Raw genomic sequence first — 18,934 nt, forward strand, 5'->3', positions numbered from 1 at the left:
TGGAGTGCATAACAAATGGCATATCATTGGTAGAAATTCTTTGTTGACATTCACACAACAGCCAATCACAGGAAGGGATCAGCTAAAGGCTCCATCCACTTAGTAAATCATCTTTATTCACCACAACATCATTGCTTATGACATTCTGCTTCAACTTTAATCTACCTAAAAAGTGAAGGGTTAAGTATTTAAAAGTATTAATAAAGTGATAATTAAATACTGCAGGATGTAACGAGTGTTACAGAAACATGGGCTGGCTACCTAGCTTGTAACGTCATCAGTAGGGGTTGCCTCACGCAAATAACTTCGATGATACAAAGCTCCGTTCTCTTATTGGACTCGATTATTCAGTTAGATGGGAATTTCTGTCTTGTACAAAACGAAGATATCGTGTTTGAAATAAAGATATTATTGTGCAAAAAGACGTATTTCTTAGTTTGCATTTAATTATAGAAAGAGTGTTGCCATTCCCAGCAACAGCCAATCACAGGAAGGTATTTGCTAAAAGTTCGTCTCCTTGTTGACGTCCTCGGGAGCGACACACAGATCTAGCTGATGGCTTGCTGTTTCATCTCTCGTATATAAAAAATATGAATATTTCTGTTACTATGATTATTAAAAGTATGAGATATGCAGTTGTTACACAAAATGGCTAAAGTTTGCCATTAAAAAGAGCTCATAGTTGATTCTGTAATAGAGTTTTATGGAAAGCGTTGTTAGTTTAGTTCATTTATTATGCACCCCATACCCATCTTGTGGGCGGTAGTGGAAAGGGTTACAGAGGCACATAATGGGCTCAGGGACTGAACCCCACAATTCATTTAGCTAAGCAAGTTACAATCTTGATGAATTAGTTACAAAATTCAGTATAAGTCGTCACATTATCAATGGGTTCGAGATCGATCACAAGTACAGTTTCTAAATTAAGCAACTGACATATGTGGTTGTTTTTTAAACAACGCTGTTCACCAACATGTGCAATTGCTGAGTTATGCTATGCTAACCCCCCTTTTTGTATTTTTTATTCCTTCTTTCAACACAATTTATACCTAATCCCGATTACTAAGTTTTAGTCTGTGTTTTTTCCCCCACACCTTGCCCGAAATGCTATGAGTATTAGTGGCTTTAGGTATTGTATGTACTAGCTCTGTCTATAAATCCAACATTATGTTTGTAAATCAACTGTATGTACTTTTCCTGAATAAAATGTATTTATTATTTATTTTTTAATCAGTAAGTATTAAAAGAAGGCACCAAGCTGGGAAGGCTATGTAGCACCATTGTGTGTAACAATAAACCAATTTTTTTTTAACAAATAATGCACCTGTATGGTAAAACAAATCCTGTCAGCTGTAAAAATATTGATGCAGTTATTTAAATGAAAAATATAATGAAAGAAATATTACTGGTTTATTTTTATCCTATCTTTTTGTACTGTACAGTATATCCAAGGAAGTGAAAAATTGAGACATAATACACAATTTAATGAATGATTAGCATGGATTAGCAGTTCAAAAGAAATATGACTTGTATTACATATCAACATGAGATCTTAATGATCCATGGTCAACATGATTTAATAAGGATAATACAGTACTGTATTTGTAATAATACAAACTATAATTTAAAATCTTTATTACTGATTTTTTTTATTAAGAAGATTAGGTATACACAGCAATGTGCTGCTACCCTATTCTATATGGAATATTACACAGTGTAGATAAAAAACTAGCTATAAGTTTATCTAATACTCCCATCTCACAGGATGGTTAGACATACTGTACATGGAATCAATTTAGAAAATACCAGCCTCAATACAAAAAACAAATCAACTCTGACTAAACAACTCTAAGCAATTTTCACAAGAGGTAAGCACTGAATCATGGAAACATTATATTATAATTACTCTTACCAGTTTCTACAAAACTCCTCTCAAACAATGTATTTTTAAATATGTTTAGGTATACACAGCAATGTGCTGTTTCCCTATTCTGTCTAAAGGACCACACAGTGTAGATCAAAAACCAGCTACAAGCTCACCTCACAGGATGGCCAGTCATACATGGAATTAGGAGAGAACAAAATACTTAATGCTGATCTATTAGCCTCCACTGGCAAAATCTGGGTGCAGCACAAGAATATCTTCCAATATTCCTGAGTGTATGAAGTAATTACAGAGCTCAAAATACCTCATACCATTTGGTATGAAGTCACTGATTACAGGACAATCACAGATATAGTGTTGGAGAGTATGTTCTCTCAAGTAGGACTGAAAACAGATGTTTTTTCCACCAAGAGGGCTATAAACCCATGGAACCGCCTACCCGCTGAAGCCGTAAATGCCAAATTCCAGCTAAAAAATATAATTAAGACAATTGGCGGGCCCTTCAACAAGCCGCCGGCTTTCTGTCCTCTTCGAGGTCACTAGATAGTTAGTGGCCCTTGGGTAAATTCAGTAAATATATACAATAATTGTCAGCGCATCTTCCGAGCAACAAGGACAGCTACACAGTATCTCTTAGAATTACGTAGGTAAACAACAAATGTAACATATTTGTTTACTACAATGTCGGTGCTGGCTGTAGAAGTTGAAAAAACATTGTTTTACTTCGAAATATACTAATTTTATAAGAAAATTCGACGTAAATAGGAGGCAGTAGAGCTGCGATAAGCCAGCGCTAAATCTTCAATATGAAGAATGTTGCTGCTCTCTGATTGGCCAAACGAAACACAGTAGTGACCTCTATCGGCACGCAGGTGAACCAACAATTTTTCTTCCTAAGTATACCTTATTGAATAGCACCTAAGCATCTTCTTAGGGCGCACTTAGGAACCTTCGTAGCAAACCCACTTACGAAGAAATTCACAGAGCTTCCTGAATCTAGGTCCTGGCTACCTAACTTGTGACGTCAACAGTGGGGGTTGCCTCGACACTAATAATATTGGTGATACGATGCTTCGACCTCTTAATGCACTAAATGATCCAGATAGATGGAAATTTCTGTCAGGTACAAAACAGAAATTGTTTATCTTTTGTACAACAACAAGGTTGTTGTGCAAAAGAACGTATTTCTTAATTAACATTATAATCATAAACGAGTGTTGGCATCCCCAGCAACAGCCAATCACAGGAAGGTATTTCTTCTGGGAGCTCCGCCACCTTATGGATGTTACTCGGAGCGTTCAGCACATTGATCTAGCTCATAACTTTCTGTTTCATCTCTTGTCCTCATGTTGGCCTCCGAATGCATGATGTTGCTGATGAGTTAGCCAAAGAATCGGCCTTTAAAGGAGACGTTGAGTGTAACCTTGGGTTGTCAATGAGCAGTCTGAGAGCAATAGTACACCAAGAACTTCAACAAAATCTTGTAAATCTGAGGCAAATTGAAATCGACACCAGTAATTATCATCATACTATCTTGCATGAGGAACCACACATGAACAAATCCACAAGGGACGTGGATTTGTGATTTCTCTGTGTAACGAGCCACACATTTATGGTTCATTCAATAAAATCAGCAGACTTCTAAATTTTACTACTGCTGGGCTTAGACTCGGTTACAAGTATCTCTGGGAATTCTCATTATCTGCTGATGTAGATTTGGCCAAATGTAAACTGTGTCAACAATATTATTCGCACACCTCCGTCACTATGTGATGGAGTGCGTAAAGATACGTGAATTCAGAGACAATTCTATAACCAATGTACCAACAATGTGTAAATATTTCATTCAAAATTTTCTGCTACCAGAAATTTTAACCAAATATCCCCAGTTTGCTAACTAGCTTATCAGACCTACAGTTGTAGGTTGTTTGCTAACTGTAGGTAGTAACTAAATGATTGTAACCTATCCACCGCTGCTCACTGGATGGGGGGCGGTGTGTAGGACAAACATATCAATTGTGACACTAGCTCTCCACATATGTCAGTTGCTTTATTTAGAAACTGTACTTGTGGTCGATCTCAAACCCATTGACTATGTGACGATGTTTATTGAATTTTGTAACTAGCTCACCAAGACTGTAATTTGCTTAGCTAAATGAATTGTGGGGTTCAGTCCCTGAGCCCATTATGTGCCTCTGTAACCCTTTCCACTACCGCCCACAAGATGGGTATGGGGTGCATAATAAATGAATTAAACTAAAACACTTTTCGCTAGTTTTATTTCCCTAGTTTCCGAACTGGTTTCTTTACCTTGCAGAATCTGTCATGAGAGTGACGGTCACCGCCTTGACCACTGTCTACGTGAATGTGAACACTTGAGAGACATTAGAAATATGTGTAGAATAATAAACCCCACATTGAGTGAGTTAGGAAAACACTATTTGTCAAATATTGATACTCTTCTTAAAAGATTCCCCATTTTGCACCCGCAAGATAACGTAAGATGTTAAGGGTTTGACAGATATTAATCTTCTTGTTTAAGAAGCTGTTCACTTGAGACAGTTAAGCAAGTCCCAGCTGTGTCTGGGTACAAGTGACAGGATGAATAACCCAGCGGGTTTTCTTCTGTAGCGAGTAATACTTATACTCGCTCCATTATCTCATTATCTTAATGGCATAACTAATTAGCACTAACTACACAAGCTATAATCCTATCCCTAATTACAGTTACAGTTCTCACATCCTCCTATCCTAGTAGAGTAAGGTGAGGGGTAGTCACCAAATAAAAGGAAGCGATATGAGAATAGACAACAGTACAATTTCCAGTCAAGAATGTAGCACTCGGCGTAGGCAGTTCTAATCGTCTCCAAGACGCTACAGCTTAAAAACAGAACAGGCAGCAGACTACGACCTCATCCAGCTACAATTACGCTCTCCCACATAGAGCTCCGCGACTCCGGCCTCACTCAGCTCTCTGCTCTGCTCTAAGCTTCGTCTCAACGTCTACGATACTGCTGTATCCAGGACTACTAAATAAATATGAAACTCACTAAACACTGTGTATCTAATCTACCCAACAACGCAACATAATCGTACGTTACACTTCCTATTAGGGAGTGATTCCTTGATTGACAAAGTTGATTCCTAATGAAATCTAGCAATAAACTTGCTAAATAAACCAGTATTTAGGGTCAAGCTACAGATGAGTTGGTGTAGGATAAAGAAGTCTTAGCTTGCAACTTCGTTAGACAAAATCCCCATTCCCAATAATAAACAATTTGAAAAAGAAATAACTAGAAAACGTAATGTATTACTAACGTTTTAAATAACATATCCAAGCGTCTTGTTTGCCTTATTTTGAATATTTATGCATTGATTTTTTGGTTTAAATTCTAATCCTAATCCCTTTCGCAATCTCAACACCATCTAGCTCGTATCTTGTAACTCTTATCTTCATTACCCAGCCTCCAAACCTTACATTTATCTTACGTAGCCTCAACAGTATATAAAAAAATATAATTGCAGAACTCTAGTTATCTAATTCATTATGGTATAAAACCTTATCATAAGCTAACGGACGTAAAGAATCATTGTTAAATGTGATAAAAATAATACAACTGATAATACAACTGATGCCATCTGTCGGCAAAAGAGAACACTATTAACTAGCTGGTCAATAGTGGCCATAAGGTACAGCTTACGCCATCTGTTGACATCAAATTACACTTATAACAAATTACCCCACAAAATACCACTAACGCCATCTCGTTTTTTTCCAACGCACTACAAATAGCCAAACAGCAACCCATAAGGCGGGTTGTTGTGCTCGGGTAGGAGGTTCCTAGCTCCGCCCACAAGTGGTATGGCGTGCATAATAAAAAAAATATCATTGGTATAAACTCTTTGTTGACATTCACACAACAGCCAATCACAGGAAGGTATCTGCTAATGGTTCCATTAACTTAATAAATCATCTTTATTTAGCACACCATCCTTGCTTATGACATTCTGCTTCAATTTTAATCTACATAAAAAGTGAAGGGTTAAGTATTTAAAAGTATTAATAAAGTGATAATTAAATACTGCAGGATGTAACGAGTGTTAAAGAAACATGGGCTGGCTACCTAGCTTGTAACGTCATCAGTGGGGGTTGCCTGACGCAAATAACTTTGATGATACAATGCTCCGTTCTCTTATTGGACTAAATTATTCAGTTAGATGGAAATTTCTGTCTTGTGCAAAACGAAGATGTTGTGCTTGAAATAAAGATATTGTTGTGCAAAAAGACGTATTTCTTAGTTTGCATTTAATTATAGAAAGAGTGTTGCCATTCCCAGCAACAGCCAATCACAGGAAGGTATTTGCTAAAAGTTCGTCTCCTTGTTGACGTCCTCGGGAGCGACACACAGATCTAGCTGATGGCTTGCTGTTTCATCTCTCGTATATAAAAAATATGAATATTTCTGTTACTATGATTATTAAAAGTATGAGATATGCAGTTGTTACACAAAATGGCTAAATTTTGCCATTAAAAAGAACTCATAGTGGATTCTGTAATAGAGTTTTATGGAAAGCGTTGTTAGTTTAGTTCATTTATTATGCACCCCATACCCATCTTGTGGGCGGTAGTGGAAAGGGTTACAGAGGCACATAATGGGCTCAGGGACTGAACCCCACAATTCATTTAGCTAAGCAAGTTACAATCTTGATGAATTAGTTACAAAATTCAGTATAAGTCGTCACATCATCAATACGTTCGATATCGATCACAAGTACAATTTCTAAATTAAGCAACTGACATATGTGGAGAGCTAGTGTCACAATTGACATGTTTATCCTGCATCCCCCCCCCCCTCATCCAGTGGGCAGCGGTGGATAGGTTACAATCACTTAGTTACTACCTACGAATGGAAAGCGTGCTATACAATTTTTCTAAATATATGATATGGGTGTTGACTTCTCAATTTATGTACCTAATACTTGAAGGCTTTTCTCCAGTTCCTTGTAGATTTTATACCAGCAATCATCTTAGTTCAGCACACCAACCTTGCTTAATTTTAATCTCACTTTAATCTACCCAAAAAGTGAAGTATTAATGATTTGAAAAGTGTAATAAAGTGACAATTAAATACTTAAGGATATAACAGGTCCTGGCTACCTAACTTGTGACGTCAACAGTGGGGGTTGCCTCGACACTAATAATATTGATGATACGATGCTTCGACCTCTTAATGCACTAAATGATCCAGATTGATGGAAATTTCTGTCAGGTACAAAACAGAATTGGTTTATCTTTTGTACAACAACACGGTTGTTGTGCAAAAGAACGTATTTCTTAATTAACATTTTATTCATAAAAGAGTGTTGGCATCCCCCGCAACAGCCAATCACAGGAAGGTATTTCTTCTGGGAGCTCCGCCACCTTATGGATGTTACTCGGAGCGTTCAGCACATTGATCTATCTCATAACTTTCTGTTTCATCTCTTGTCCTCATGTTGGCCTCCGAATGCATGATGGAGCTGATGAGTTAGCCAAAGAATCTGCCTTTAAAGGAGACGTTGAGTGTAACCTTGGATTGTCAATGAGCAGTCTGAGAGCAATGGTACACCAAGAACTTCAACGAAATCTTGTAAATCTGAGGCAAATTGAAATCGACACCAGTAATTATCATCATACTATCATGCAAGAGGAACCACACATGAACAAATCCACAAGGGTCGTGGATTTGTGATTTCTCTGTGTAATGAGCCACACATTTATGGTTCATTCAATAAAATCAGCAGACTTCTAAAAGTTACTACTGCTGGGCTTAGACTCGGTTACAAGTATCTCTGGGAATTCTCATTATCTGCTGATGTAGATTTGACCAAATGTAAACTGTGTCAATAATATTATTCGCACACCTCCGTCACTATGTGATGGAGTGCGTAAAGATACGTGAATTCAGAGACAATTCTATAACCAATGTTCCAACAATGTGTAAATATTTCATTCAAAATGTTCTGCTACAAGAAATTTTAGCTAAATATTCCCAGTTTGCTAACTGTAGGTACATCAGTACCTACAGTTGTAGGTTGTTTGCTAACTGTAGAGAGTAACTAAGTGATTGTAGCCTATCCACCGCTGCTCACTGGATGGGGGGCGGTGTGCAGGACAAACATATCAATTGTGACACTAGCTCTCCACATATGTCAGTTGCTTAATTTAGAACCTGTACTTGTGGTCGATCTCAAACCCATTGATGATGTGACGATGTGTATTGAATTTTGTAACTAGCTCACCAAGACTGTAACTTTCTTAGCTAAATGAATTGTGAGGTTCAGTCCCTGAGCCCATTATGTGCCTCTGTAACCCTTTCCACTACCGCCCACAAGATGGGTATGGGGTGCATAATAAATGAATTAAACTAAAAAAACTTTTTGCCAGTTTTATTTCCTTAGTTTCCGATTGTTTTCTTTACTTTGCAGAATTAGTGATGAGAGTGACAGTCACCGCCTTGACCACTGTCTACGTGAATGTGAACACTTGACACATTAGAAATGTGTAAAATAATAAACCCAACACTGAATGAGTTAGGAAAACAGTATTTGTCAAATATTGATACTCTTCTTAAAAGATTCCCCCATTTTGCACCCGCAAGATAACGTAAGATGTTAAGGGTTTGACAGATATTAATCTTTTTGTTTGAGAAGCTGTTCACTTGAGACAGTTAAGCAAGTCCCAGCTGTGTCTGGGTACAAGTGACAGGATGAACAACCCAGCGGGTTTTCTTCCTATTGGAGAGTGATTCCTTGATTGACAAGTTGTTTCCTAATGAAATCTAACAATAAACTCGTTAAATAATCGAGTATCTAGGGTCAAGCTACAGATGAGTTACTGTAGGATAACGAAGTCTTAGCTTGCAACTTCGTTAATCATCCCAATTCCCAATAATAAACAATTTGAAAAAGAAATAACTAGAAAACGTTTTGTATTACTAACGTTTCGAATAATAAATCCCAGCGTCTTATTTGCTTTATTTTGAACATTTATGAATTGATTGTTTGGTTTAACTTCTAATCATAAGCCTTTCGCAATCTCAACACCATCTAACTCGTATCTTGTAACTCTATCATCATTACCTAGCCTCCAAACCTTACGTATCCTTTACAGTATTTAAAAAAATATATAATTGCAGAACTCTAGTTATCTAATTCATTATGGTATAAAACCTTATCATAAGCTAACGGACGTATAGAATCATTGTTTAATTGATAATAATAATACAGCTGATGCCATCTGTCGGCAAAAGAGAACACTATTAACTGGCTGGTCACTAGTGGCCATAAGGTACAGCTTACGCCATCTGTTGACATCAAATTGCACTTATAACAAATTAACCCACAAAATACCACTAGCGCCATCTCTTTTTTTTCCAACGCACTACAAATAGCCAAACAGCAACCCATAAGGCGGGTTGTTGTGCTCGGGTAGGAAGTTCCTAGCTCCGCCCACAAGTGGTATGGCGTGCATAATAAAAATAATATCATTGGTAGAAACTCTTTGTTGACATTAACACAACAGCCAATGACAGGAAGGGATCTGCTAAAGGTTCCATCCACTTAATAAATCATCTTTATTTAGCACACCATCCTTGCTCATGACATTCTGCTTCAACTTTAATCTACATAAAAAGTGAAGGGTTAAGTATTTAAAAGCATTAATAAAGTGATAATTAAATACTGCAGGATGTAACGAGTGTTACAGAAACATGGGCTGGCTACCTAGCTTGTGACGTCATCAGTGGGGGGTTGCCTGACGCAAATAACTTTCATGATACAATGCTCTGTTCTCTTATTGGACTAAATTATTCAGTTAGATGGGAATTTCTGTCTTGTACAAAACGAAGAGGTTGTGTTTGAAATAAAGATATTGTTGTGCAAAAAGACGTATTTGTTAGTTTGTATTTAATTATAGAAAGAGTGTTGCCATTCCCAGCAACAGCCAATCACAGGAAGGTATTTGCTAAAAGTTCGTCTCCTTGTTGACGTCCTCGGGAGCGACACACAGATCTAGCTGATGGCTTGTTGTTTCATCTCGTTAGGGTTTAACCGAGCTTGCATGAATATTAAGACAGCTTCTGCTACACTATATATTTATCATTGGGTAAATGATAAATATAAGTATATATTTATTTATGACAAATAAATTGTCACTGCAGAAACACTGAAGAAGAGAGGAAATATAAATGTCGCTATATTTAATGTGTACGAAGTGCTTGAGAATTATTTTCTTGTGCAGTACATGTTGATTTATTTAATTATAATAAAAAAGTCACAGAAATAATGATATAAGTTGAAAATTTAAATGTTCCTACATTTTCAATGTAGCCTAGCTACTTTAGGCTACTAAAATGTAAACGCAAACAAATTTAATATTTTTACAAATTGCCTACAAAATAATTGACTACTACATGAACTTGATTAACCTCATTTTTAGTTATATAATACCATATTTTTTAAATATACTCATTGATTTATAAACAAGCATCGTAATTGATGATTACATCACATAGTATCCAGTTTGAGGGCCAGCCTGTTCCGGCTCTGAAAGACTACAGAACCCACCTCAAGACTATAGAACCCACCTCAAGACTATAGAACCCACCTCAAGACCATAGAACCCACCTCAAGACCATAGAACCCCCCACAAGACCATAGAACCCACCTTAAGACCATAAAACCCACCTCAAGACCATAGAACCCACCTCAAAACCTTAGAACCCACCTCAAGGCTATAGAACCCACCTCAAGACCACAGAACCCACCTCAAGACCACAGAACCCACCTCAAGACCACAGAACCCACCTCAAGATTATAGAACCCACCTCAAGACCACAGAACCCACCTCAAGATTATAGAACCCACCTCAAGACCATAGAACCCACCCCAAGATGGTTCTGGTGCCTAGTGCCATAGCTCAGCTGACCAGTGATATGATGGGCCGCACTTTGCTGACCTGGTACACGTGCTTCAATATCATAAGGAATGTGGACCATCTGATAGCCTTTGGGATATCATTCCGAGCCGAGCCGCTCGGCACCCTTAATGCTATCCTGCTCCGCCGGCACCACAGGAGATGTGAAATTCATGAGCTCTCGGTGCTGCTTCTGGTCAAGATGGTGTTCCAGAGGCCACATCTTACACGAAGCACCATCTTGCTTCATTTTGGTAGGGCAGTCCAACGATTCCCTCAGTAGGCATACTTGAAATGCAGCAGTTGATAGCTGAGCGGCTGCAAGAAGGCCTAGCTATGCCTGGGGGATCTCAGCATTCATTTTATACGGCAATGGTAGGTATAATTACAAAATTGTGTGTATCAATTATCACAAAAAATTAAATTGGGAAATTAGTTTCGATGTATATTTCTGGATATATACAAGGAACTCAATATAGAGGCATTCCGACATCTTAAATTTATAAAATAACTGGATGAATATAACTGGATAGACTAATCCTTATTCAACATATTCAAAATTCTTAGATTAGCTAACATTTCAAGAGTGAAATTATTCCAGTCAAATGAATGTTATCTGTGCAATTACAAAACAATTGGTTGTAATTTGTTTATGATAATAGTTAAATTTTGGAACAAAATGTTTAAATAAAACTTTGCATGATTCCATGGATATACAGTACAGTACATAATTGTATATTACTGTACAGCAATTAAATTATGCTTTTGTTACTACAAACCCTGAAATTTGGATAGAATTCTTTGCCCAATGTGTTTTCGTATAGGATTAAAGGAAAATCAAAATCATAATTATTTTATGAAAATACATCAGAAGTGTTTTTTTTTTAATAAAATTAGGTGTACACAGCAATGTGCTGCTATCCTATTCTATATGAAAGATTACACAGGATTAAATCAGCCTTACATTTCATGTTCTCTCCTGATTCCATTGCCCTGTTAACAGGCATTTCAGATCAAATGGTATGAGGTACTTTGAGCTCTGTAATTACTTCATATACTCAGGAATATTGGAAAATATTTTTGTGCTGTACCCAGAGGCTAATAGTGGAGGCTAATAGATCATGTTTTCTCCTGATTCTATGTATGACTGGCCGTCCTGTGAGGTAGGGATGTTGGATGAGCTTGTAGCAGGTTTTTTATCTACACTGTGTAATCTTTTATACAGAATAGGGTAGCAACACATTGCTGTGTATACCTAAGCTTGTTAAAAAACTGTCTTGGTCTATAACACAAACATTATTTAAGAGGAATCTTATAGAAACTGGTAAAAAATAATGATAATATAATATCTCCATGATTAGCTCTTATGAAAATCATGAAGTTATTATTTAGTAAAATTGTATTTATTTGTTGTATTGAGGCAGGTATTTTCTCTCCTGGTTGCATGTATGACTAACCATCCTGTGAGATGGGAATACTATATTTTTTGTTATTAACAACCTTAGGTATACACAGCAATGTGCTGCTACCCTATCCTATATGAAAGATTACACAGTAGAGATAAAAAACCAGCTAAAAGCTCATCCAACATCCCCACCTCACAGGCTGGCCAGTCATACAAGGAATCAAGAGAGAACATGAAATGTAAGGCTGATCTATTAGCCTCCACTAGCAAAATCTGGGAACAGCACAATAATATCTCCCACTATTCCTGAGTGTATAAAGTAATCAGAAAAAGTAATTTCATTACATTCACCACATGATTTTTTTTATTCAACTGAAATATACAAATAGTACAGCAACTCAATGCAGTATATGTTGGCACATGAGACTGAGTAGTCACTTTCTCAATTATGCAGTTGAACTACAGCCAGTTAATAAATATTATCGCCCCCACATTTTCTTATTTATATTGTAATGGATGCTCGAAAAGCTGCTCTAGCAAATGAAATAATTAGAATATTGAATGGTAAATACTTTGCATTCAATTTGAAGTGATGTATGGTGCAGAGGATGTTGGGAAGTCATGAATGATTGGGATTTTTATGTTTAAATTTATGACTAAATGGCAAATGCATAAAATATGGATTTTTTGTAAAATACATATCATTATATACAATTTCCATAATGACTGCAAATATGATCTTTTCCAGGTAAAGCCTGCTTTCATTATTAAGGAAACCTTTATCAAGAGATCGTGTTAATAGAGTACCAATCAACGTGGAATGGAGTTATTTTTTAGCTGAAAAATGTTTATTTTTATAAAAAAAATCTAAGGAATATATATTAATATATTGATTATACACTTATAATTAAATTGTTTGTTAATATATTACTGTCACATTTCCCCTACTTTCATGAACTGAAGAGACATTTGTAGAAAGAAAGAAAGATCAGTCTAGGAAAAGATAATAAAAATGATATCTTTCCATTGCTTATACCTTAAACACTAAATTGCATCACCGTGTATTGCTATACTTTTGAAGTACATGATAAAAAAAATCTCTACCAGTATCGCCACACTAATAAAATCCACATAATAAAATCCACACACTTCGTAAACCCATTGTTGATGTGATGACTTATACTGAATTTTGTAACTAGTTCACCAAGATTGTAACTTGCTTAGCTAAATGAATTGTGGGGTTCAATCCCTGAGCCCATTAGGTGCCTCTGTAACCCTTTCCACTACCGCCCACAAGATTGGTATGGAGTACATAATAAATGAATTAAACTGAAAACTGAACTTCGTAAAGACTGGTTGACCACTATGATAACAGCGTTTCTTCACAAACTGCTGCTACCTATCCCTGTTCACTACCATTTTTCATGTGTTCATACTCTAGTATGAACAACACGTGAAAAATGAGAGTGATTTACATTACATCACTACCCCTACAGGGCATTTATTTACATGGTCATGTAAATGGCAATGTACATTAAAAAATAATACCCAGGAATTTTTAATTTTACAGGTAATAATAATAATATACATCTCAGTATTTATTTAAACAACTTGAATTAATTTTATTTTAATTTACTTGCCTTGAAAAAGAGAGCGGGGCAAAATTTTTACTGTACAGTAATGTATTATAGAAAATTAAATGCTCTGAAATATTATAGCTTTGTGTATACAATAGTTAAGCTTAGGTTAGTTGTTTTGATATTATCGGCAATTACGTGTATTTACAGCTAGTTAGTTTAGTTAATTTATTATGCACCCCATACCCATCTTCTGGATGGTAATGGAAAGGGTTACAGAGGCACATAATGGGCTCAGGAACTGAACCCCACAATTCATTTAGCTAAGCAAGTTACAATCTTGATGAGCTAGTTACAAAATTCTGTATAAGTCGTCACATCATAAATGGATTCGAGATCGACCACAAGTACAGTTCTTAAATTAAGCAACTTGGGTGAAGCATTTACAGAGGGGCACTTCAGACATAGGAATTGAGCAAAGCACTGCTCCATAAAAGTTCAAGCATAACTAGCAACATGAAGTGTTTTTTTCATTTATAAGTTTGATTGATTAGAGCACTTAACCCTCCGGACTCCCAGCGAGCCTTCATCACTGAATGGGTGAGACTTAGTAGGCTGGTGCAACAGAGTTAATGTCCGGTCATGTGAAGTGTGTTTACACAAAGACTATATATATATATATATATATATATAGGGGTACCACCTCTGGTGCAATTGTAGGGACCCACATCCTCGAGGAAGAAAATAAAGAGTATTCAGAGAAAACCTTGTGGATTCTCACTGAATACTTTAATCTTTTCTTCTCCTACCACTCCTATTATTTTTTTATATATTTTGTTTTATTTTATTTTATTTTATTGCAATGCTACAGTTTCGCTCCCACGTATCTAGGAGAAGAGACTTTGAACATCATACAATGAATTGTGTGCATCTTCTCAGGGTCATTTTGGTACCATGACTTGTCAAACTAAAACTCTCTTAAAGTGAATAATAGGTCTACATCCCACCACAAAGCACGAAAGTGTCGTGACTCGTGAATTACAAGTAAATGCAGTATAATATGACTATAATATACTATGATGCATCGCCTTCATTAGGCTAGGTGGGTACCGGTCAAGATTCATACGCTTATTGTTAAACAAAAGCACTTGAATCTAGATTTTTGTTAAATTGTGAGAACGGGCTGTGATATGAACAGATCGAGTTGATTAACTTAACATGCGAGAATGCTTGCATTTATTTCTATACAGACTAAGCAGCATGTTTTATTAGTGGGGGCATACGGATTTCATACGTGTTTATACTGGAGGAAAAATTGGAGGAGACGCCCCTCTCAATTAAAGAAATTGGAAGAGACCGTCAAAGATTACAGAAAATGCTAGATATTGAGGGTAAACATGATACTATTTTAGATTGTCTGCACCAGAAATTTTAGCCAAATATCCTCAGTTTGCAAACTGTAGGTAGTAACTAAGTTATTGTAACCTATCCACCGCTGCCCACTGGATGGGAGCGGTGTGCAGGACAGACATATCAATTGTGACACTAGCTCTCCACATATGTCAGTTGCATAATTTAGAAACTGTACTTGTGGTCGATCTCGAACCTATTGATGATATGACGACTTATACTGAATTTTGTAACTAGCTCATCAAGATTGTAACTTGATTATCTAAATGAATTGTGGGGTTCAGTCCCTGAGCCCATTATGTGCCTCTGTAACCCTTTCCACTACCGCCCACAAGATGGGTATGTGGTCATAATAAATGAACTAAACTAACTGCAAATTGCACAATGCAGATCACCTACAAATTAGTATAGTTATTACTATTAGTTATTGCAGTACTGCAGACCAAATGCAAGTCCCAGTCATCATAGTACCGAAGATCACATGCAAGTTGCACAGTTATCCCTACAGCAAATTCCCTGCAATTTCCACAATACCGAAGATCATCATCAAGGTGCATAGTACTGTAAGTTTATGATTAATCTTTTATTGTGAGGAGGAAGAGTTGGTACACATGCGACGCAGCGAGACCACGGCTTGACTGCTTGTTGAGGGCACAGTTTCGTCTGCTCCTGACCACATGCCAATTGGTTAAATTTTAGACACTTCTTATTAATACATGGTCCCATTATGTGGTCTCACAGAGGTCATTTGGTCACGCCCGCTTATAGTTTATTTTAGTTTATTTATTATGCATCCTATGCACCCATTCTGTAGTTGAGAAGGTTATAGAGGTACACAATGGGCTCCAGAGGGAATTATAGGGGGAAAACGCCAATTAAGCCATTACGACTATATAGCACTTGCAAAGGGTCAGGATTTGGGATGGAACTGGGGGGAAAGGAATGGTGCCCAACCACTTAGACGGTCGGGGATTGAACGCCAGCCTGCATGAAGGGAGATCGTCGCTCTTCCGTCCAGGCTGGACTTCAAAATTTAGCAAAGCAAGTTACAGTCTTAATAAGCTAGTTGCACAGTTTAATGAATTATTATATCAATGGGTTCGCGAACGACCACAAGTATATGCAGTCTCTACGATAATGGTAGATGGTAGAATATAGCAGTCAGCGGAAGGACGAGTCTCAGCTTCGACGTGGTCTGTAGATAAGGGCATATTCGAATTAGTCCAGTAACGTGACAGTCAGCATGGACAGGTACAGCTCATTTGCGTCGGTGTAGTCCTGTAGAAGTTATGAAACTAAATGTGTGCCATAGGACGCCATGATGTCTGTCTTCGTCAAAAAGGGCGGGAAGCTGTTGTTTGTTGTTTAAGATTCTTGGAACAAAAAGTTCCAAGTAGCACGGGCTATGGTGAGCCCGTTGTGGACTTACCTGGCACAGGAGCGGGGCTGTAACTCATGGTCGAATGACGGCGGGAAGCGTTGTGTTGTTGTTATAGATTCAGCTACTCAGGACAAGTTCCAAGTAGCACGGGCTATGGTGAGCCCGTAACTTACCTGGCACAGGAGTGGGGCAAGTAGCACGAGCTATGGTGAGCCCGTAGTGGACTTACCTGGCACAGGAGTGGGGCTGAATCTGTGGCGGGAAGCGTGTGGGGCTAGAATATGAAGGTTGAGTAGGTTGTTGCTGCGAAGGAAAGTTCTAGCGGAGTAAATGCGTGGCCAATTGAGGTAATCATTTGCCAGACGTGTGGCTTTATTGATCAAATAATTACAGTACAGTTACATCCTGCAATAATCATATTTTGATCAAGGCAAATGGGGGAGGACCCTAGACAAGCCGCCGGCTTCCTGTCCTCGTTGAGGCCATTAGTGTTAATGACTCTCAGCTAAATAACACCAAGCCATATAATATACAATACACATATACAATTTAAGCACTTTCTATTCACTATTATGATAAGCAAATTGCATAATCAACTAAAGTTGAAATTGAAAATTGAAATTGAAATAAGTTTATTGAGGTAAAATACACACAAAGGGATGAGGTAGCTCAAGCTATTCTCACCCCATTTAGTACATCGTGTTAATACATACATAGACACACATCACAAACAATAAACGTATTACCAAACATTCTGAGAGATAAACATATACATTTCCTCCTTTACACAAGTAAACTAAAGTTAAAATATACAGCAAATAAGAGAGTACATTACACCGACCTGTATACAAGTGAGTCACAGTCGCTTACTAAACATTATGTCAGGCGAGCACCCATCAGGTACAACAATAACTCCAGCCAGGTACAATAGATACATTTGTTGTTATATACAAAAGTTTTTACATTCATGTAAAGTCACTAGCACGCATAGCGTTCGGGTGGGTCCTTAATCCTAATTTTCCTCTGAATACGACCCGCCAAATCGTTTAACAATACCCATTCACTGCTGGGTGAACAGTGGTATACAGTTAAGAATTAGTGCCCAGTCAATCCTCCCCGGCCAGGATATGAACCCAGGCCAAAGGGCTCGCGTAGCGTAGCAGTTTTTTACCACTGCGCCACGGGGACTGCATTTTACTACAGCAATAAAGGAAGAAATGTTCTATGGTTCCTTCTCTCTTGTGGACACCACCAGCAAGGAGGAAAGTCATTCCTTGGAAGACGGAAAAGCTGGACAGGAAGTCGTGTATGACCTATATGTAAACACTTGACCTAGCCGACAGACCCGCGCATAGAAAACATGGTTGGTTGTGAGCCGCAAGGATTTATAGTACATTGTATTTGACCTTCGGGGGGGATATAGACATCAATATGAGATGAGTTATTTGAGAGGACATGTTGCCCCGATATGTAAAAAGACATCATCTGCATAGCTAATAGTCATGTTTATGGGGATTTGTTGCGATTGATTTTAGTGAGGCTTTTATTAGTACATTGAGCAGTCTTACTACTTCACCTTGAGGAGTGCTTAATTGCATTAATTTAGTTTCACTTTCGGAGTCTTTAAAACATTGCAGAGGACTTAAGGTTAAGGTAACCTTGTGTCTTGTGGCCATTGCTTTAAACGAACTTATATATCCATTCTAACTAATACGAATCATGTAGCGTCTTTGTTAACAATAGCAAAGCCATTTTTCAAGTCAATAAATGTTGTGTGTGTATATATATATTTACTAGTTTATTTACTATCTGTGTCTGATTGGACCCCGCCTTTCTAACCAATCTATTTTCCTCTATTATATCTACTACATATATTTCTCTCTAACAGACGCACACACACACACACACACACAGACCCAGAAAGCAGCCCGTGGCAGCTGTCTAACTACCTGGTACCTATTTACTGCTAGGTGAACAGATCATCAGTGTGAAAGAAACTGCCCATTTGTTTCCGCCTCCGCCGGGAATCGAACCTGGGCCATTAGGTTCAGGACCCCAGACGCTATCCACTCAGTGTATGTATTCACCTAGTCGTTCTTTCGGCCCGCCTCTCAACTTTCAATCAACTGTTACTAACTACTAACTATTTTTTTCCTCCACACACCCAGGAAGCAGCCCGTAACAGCTGGCTGTTACTAGGGGACACAGGTGGAAACTGAGTGCCCAAATGAGCCACAGAGATATTAGAAAGAATTTTTTCAGTGTCAGAGTAGTTGACAAATGGAATGCATTAGGAAGTGATGTGGTGGAGGCTGACTCC

The 18,934-nt window shown here is 37.6% G+C and overlaps 1 long non-coding RNA gene across 1 annotated transcript; it reads left to right on the forward strand.

The window, feature by feature from the left end:
• The first annotated feature begins 9,925 nt into the window (after window positions 1–9,925).
• On the forward strand, window positions 9,926–13,176 carry LOC138357170 (uncharacterized). The gene is made up of 2 exons (XR_011224849.1): window positions 9,926–11,216; window positions 12,995–13,176. It is a non-coding gene; the product is annotated as an uncharacterized lncRNA (long non-coding RNA).
• The last annotated feature ends 5,758 nt before the right edge of the window (window positions 13,177–18,934 follow it).

Source organism: Procambarus clarkii, chromosome 76 (genome assembly GCF_040958095.1).
Source record: "Procambarus clarkii isolate CNS0578487 chromosome 76, FALCON_Pclarkii_2.0, whole genome shotgun sequence".
In the NCBI taxonomy this organism is placed as follows: Eukaryota; Metazoa; Arthropoda; class Malacostraca; order Decapoda; family Cambaridae; genus Procambarus; species Procambarus clarkii.